The sequence below is a fragment of the Ochotona princeps genome, chromosome 13 (assembly GCF_030435755.1).
Source record: "Ochotona princeps isolate mOchPri1 chromosome 13, mOchPri1.hap1, whole genome shotgun sequence".
In the NCBI taxonomy this organism is placed as follows: Eukaryota; Metazoa; Chordata; class Mammalia; order Lagomorpha; family Ochotonidae; genus Ochotona; species Ochotona princeps.
The window spans coordinates 14,534,496-14,540,127 of NC_080844.1; the positions used below are offsets into that span (position 1 = coordinate 14,534,496).

Below are 5,632 nucleotides of genomic sequence, written 5' to 3' on the forward strand. Positions count from 1 at the left end.
GAGCTTTCAACAGTTCACCTTTTCAGCAACTAGGGCAGAGAATTCTGAATATGAAGGGTATTACACAAGAGCTCAGAAGGGTTCTGCTGTGATGCAGCCTAGCTAGTCCTAGACCAGTTGCTTTCATTTGAAAAGGCTTTGCTTCTTGAACTCATGTAGATATGCGTTCATTCACCAAAGTCGTAAGTTAACAGTATTAAGAAAGACATTTAACCCAGTTACAGTGTTTGAGAAGTAGACCTAAAAGGAGATCCTTGGGCCACTAGGTGCATGGTTGTGGAAAACAGTTATTTACTGTTGCTTATACAGGCTGAGTGGAGCCTCACCACTGTCTCAGCTTCATGGCTTTCAATGTGACCATTCTTCTCACGGCTGTCCTCTGGCCTAACCAGATGGCTGGGTTGATGGTGCCAGCCCACTTTTTGTTTTAAGATTTATTTATTTTTATTGACGTTATCCTTGTGCAGGGGCCATGCTAATCTTCTCTGTATCATTCCAATTTTAGTATATGTGCTGCCAAAGCAAGCACTATTTATTTTTATTGGAAAGGCAGATTTACAGGGAGAAGGAGAGACAGAGAGAAAGATCTTCCATCCGATGGTTCATTCTCCAAGTAACCACAACGGCTGGAGCTCAGCTGATCCAAAGCCAGGAGCTTCTACCAGGTCTCCCACGTGGGTGCAGGGTTCCAAGGCTTTGGGCCGCCCTCAAATGCTTTCCCAGGCCGCAAGCAGGGAGCTGGATGGGAAGTGGAGCAGCTATGATTGGAACTGGGATATGGGATACCAGGCATGCAAGGTGAGGACTTTAGCCACTAGGCTTCTGAGCCAGGCCTAATCCAATCTTTAAATGAAAATCTTCAAATCCAGGAGCCAAGATAAAATCTCCTTCCTTCATAAGTATCTGGTCTTAGGTGTTTAGTGATAGTGGTAGAAAACTGAGTAATGAGATTCTATTGACATTCCTGAGCTAAGTAATTCTTCGTTAGGGTGGAGGAATGGGGGACTGGGGAGAGTGGAATATGAAGAGCTTTCCTGCACATTGCAAGATTTTTTTGCTGTATCTCTAATTTCTAGAAATTCCAATAATATTCCCACTTCTCACTTAGAACAACTGAAAACATCTCCACTCATTGCTTTATGTCCCTCTTTGCTTAAAGACAAAATTTCTCTGGTTGAAATTAGTTACTGAGACTCAAGACTTCTTTAGTCCAATCTAATAAAGTTTAAAAGCAAGGCACAAAAGGGTCAAACTGTTTCTAAAGAATTCAGCTGCTGAAAAAAGTTTAAGAATTTCAGAAGGAACACAAAACAACTCAGCATGTTAAAATATAAAATTATTGGGTCTAGCATTGAGTCAAAAAATTACAGACATGTAAAGGAGCAAAAAAGATAACCTACAGTGAGGAAAAAGATCAATCAATTAGAAATAGACCCAGAACACAATGTATACATGTATCTAAATTTCACAGTGTACCCCATAAATACATACAGTCAGTATGTGTCAATCAAAAATAAAAACTTTAAAAAGTAAGAGACCCAGAAATAATACGGATCTTAGAATTGAGAGAGAAGGATATTAAAATAGTTATGACTAATATATTACACATGTGTAGAGAGTAACTTGAACAGTTTTAGGAGAAATGTAGATATTATAAAATTGAACTATTAGAGATGAAAAATACAATATCTAAAATGAAAAATTCACTACCAAAAGCTGAAATACATTTTAAGAAAATCATCAGTGAACTTGGAACCCCGGCATAGAAACTGATCATTTACATCCTTGAAGAATATCTTGGAGGGATGGACCTTTGGACTTCCAATTAAGACACAATGTGGGATGTCCATATCCCATGTTGAGGTCTCTGGTTCAAGTTCCAGTCTGTGGCTCAAGTTTTCTGCTAATGTACACCCTGGGAAACAGCAAGTGATGCCCCACGTATGTGGGTCTCTGTCACCCAGGAAGGGAGACTCAAATTGAGTTCCAGGCTCTTGGCTTTAGCCTGGCCCAGCCCAGACTGTTCTAGGCATTAGGTGAATGAATAGTAAAACAAAACGCAACAATAAAATTTAAAATGGAATATGGAGTTTTAGAACAAATCCAAGTGGAATAATCTCTTTCCCCGCCTCTTACCTCTTTCTCTTTGATTATTAGATTTGGTTCTTAGAAAAGTTACTGGGGTTGGCAATATGAACAATTGCTTGAAGCAACAGAGAACCTGAAATGAGATATTACTGCCAAATGGGAGCTCTCCAAATCTGAGATCAACTAGCTATACAGCATGGTAATTTTATCAACAGATTAAAACAAAGACACGTGTCTCATATTGCACAGCTGTTTTAGCCTGTGTGCAAAATAAATAAGTGAATGAATTAAAAACAAGGAAACCAAAACAATCGTTTGAATTCTTCAGGGTTTTTAAACACCTTCAAAATGAATGAGTGGTTATTCTATAGCTTTGGAAACTGAGGCCTACTGACATGAAGTTACTTACCTAGAGGAAGTAACTTTAGGTTACTTACTATTTCATTGGCTTGCCCTTAACAAAATTCCAGAAACATACTCCCTAGACTGTGAGGGTGCTAATACACGTGAACTGCAAGTACCCAGCTCGCTCTCATTTGTGACATCCGAAGTGCTGTTTGTCGTGCAGTTTCTAGCACCAGATGGCCACCTGCACAGACAGCGCCGTCTAACCCTGTGCTTTGTTCAGTTTTGATTACTTCCTTAAAGCAAATAGACACTGTTCACTAATTTCCTAAATTCAAGACATTTCTTAGAAGTTTTCCTGGCTATGATAAATTAACTAAATGCAATATTCAGGGATCGATAATAAACAGAAGAATCCTTTAACCACATTTAGGAGAGTTGATTGGTTTATCTACTTCATTAGCATTCCTTCCATCAATCAATTAAATTAAAATTCCATTGAGCTTACTAGAAGTGTCTTCATATAGAAGCTTCTAGCATCTCTATGGAACACAGTTCCATGTGACCATCATGGACTAACCTGCTTACTGCAGGAGGAATCTTTTAGGTCAATTCTTTACCAGAAATCTCCCATCAACCTGTCACCTGCTCAGCAATTCTGCTTTCTGATCCAATGCTTCTTTTTTTTTTTCCAATATTCCATTTTAATCTTTATTTATGATTTTTATTTTAACTTACATAAAAATCATACCTGTTTATTAGGTACCATGTAATGTTTTAATAAAGGCATATGCTGTGAAATGTCTAATTAGGTAAACATATCTTCTCAAACACTTAAGATCTCTTTCAGTGAAAACTTCAAAATAGTTTCTTTTAGGTATTTTTTCACAAAAGCACAATACATTATCTATAGTCATCCTATTGTGCAATAGAACATCAGAACATCTTATTAACTTCCATGAAATCGGCTTTTTAAGATTCCATGCATGCCTGAGATATTTTGGTATCTGTCTTTTAGTGCTAGGTTTATTTCACTTAATACTGTCCATTCCCAACTACATCATTGTAAACGACAAGATTTCATTTTTATGGCTGAAGAGTATGCCATGGGGGTATATGTATCACATTTTCTTTATCACTTAGGTTTCCAATTATTGGGTATTGTAAATTATAACACTGCAATAAATCAGGAGTGTAGATGTCTCTTTGATGGAGGAGGAGGATGGAGAAGAGAAGGCATGGGGGAGGAGAAATCTTAGCCCTAAATTTAATACATGTGCTGCTTCCAGGGTTGCAGGACTCATTTGCTTTCTCCCTTCTTACCACTGCAGGGCTATATAATATAAGGTGGCTGGCAGTATTTATATTTGAGATGTGAAATTGATATTTATAAAGTTTGAGAGATTCCATGGATGAGAAGGAAGCCAAAATAATTGCGATCCAGTTCAAAGTTAACAAAACTGTAAGATTTTATGCTGTTCCATGGAGGGGAAGAACAAAATTGGGAAGGGAAGTGACATTTTTCCTTTAAAGTCTTCTTGAGTTTTTGAGAAGTTTGGTCCCTCCACATATACCCATGAAGATTGAAGGTAAGAATGGGAACAACCACTTGGTAGAGATTCTGAAAACTTGGGTCAGACAAGATTGGGCTCATTCAAGGTGGTATGGTCATAGACCAAAGCTTGGGTCAAAGAGGAACATTCATTAGAATGCCACATACACTGGGTGACCTTTGGGGACCTGGTGGAACATGTGTTTGAATCCTTCAAGGGCTCATTTATGCTTAGGAAAGGTTGTTGGGATTGCAACGCAGACCAGCAGGTATTCATTCATGTGCACAGAGTCCACATCAATGAGGTCGCTCAGCTAGAATGGCAGGCCAAGAGTTAGTCACTGCATTATTAATGATGGGTGGTTAATAGCAAGAGAAGAGCATTTACAATGGAACATCAGAAGTCTTCCAACTTCCCTGTGTGGTCCTGAGAGAGCTTTTGCTTCACTGCTAGCTAAGAGGCATCCACAGGACGGAGGAAGTGGGCAAGAGAGTGTAAGAGGTGTTTGATTGTATCTTTCCTACTTCCGTGAACTCTTTCTTTCCAAGCTGCTGCCTGTATTTGGAGGGAGGGAAGAAATTGATACCTTAATGCGGGTCTCAATAACCTAGTAGGGACTGGGAGTGATGAGATCAGACTAAAATATTGTATAGCATCTATTCAGCTCTTCTGATAAGTTATTTCAGTAATAAAATGGTTCCATGTTTATACTCCAAGTGAGTCAAAAACACATGAGTCATTGTAGTGTTAACATGGAAGTCAAGAGAAAATTGAGGAAGTGACAAAAAGTAAATACTTTTTATTTTGATCAAGTATGATTTTCTGAATAAAAGTCATGGGTTTCTATGAACTAAGTAACAGTCAGTGATGCCTTACAACAAATACTTGAAGGAACACAAGCAGAGATTTACATCAATACTGTAGATGTATGAAGTTTTAATGTGCAATGAGACAGTTAAAATGTGGTGAGGAGAATCTGCTTGTCCAAAAAGTTGCATAGCAGGAAAATGGCAGAGGCCAGCCAAGAATCCAGATGTGTTGACCACTGATGTGTGTGAGCAGGTTCACCACACACTCACTGGGTTCCCACCGTCTTACTGTATTTTCCTGTGGCTGTAACAGAATACACGTGACCAGAGGGTCTATTAAAGAAGTGGGTTTGTTTTGACTTGCCGTTCTGGAGATTGGGAAATCCAAGACTGGCTGGCTCCACCTGCTGAGGGCTTCATGCTGCTTAGTAACATGGCAGAAGTCAGATCGGGAAGAGCATGCCCAAAAAGAGAGGGGAAAATAACACCAGAAGAGGCAGCCTCACAGTGTAACCAGTAACATAAGCTAACAGGATGCTATGCTAAGTAAGCTGGTTCTGCAAGAGCAAGTGCTAATGTGGCCCCTGCAGGAAGCCATTGATCCTTCCTAATGACCTACTCAGCACCTCATTCAGGCCTCACCTCCTGGCACTTGCCCAGTGACAAATTTCAAAATGGATTTTAGAGGTGTCAAACCACAGCAGCCACTTGGTGGAGTCCGGTGAGATAGAATACACACAAGTGATACGAACCTGACTTATGGATAGGAAGGAAGGGGCGAAAGAAGTTGGGGAATCAAAGCTCCCCAAGACTCAAGACTGCTGCCCAGGGTGAATG

General features: G+C 39.6%; 1 pseudogene; it reads right to left on the bottom strand.

The window, feature by feature from the left end:
• Positions 1-428: 428 nt before the first annotated feature.
• Positions 429-529, bottom strand: LOC118759462 (U6 spliceosomal RNA; annotated as a pseudogene).
• Positions 530-5,632: the final 5,103 nt, after the last annotated feature.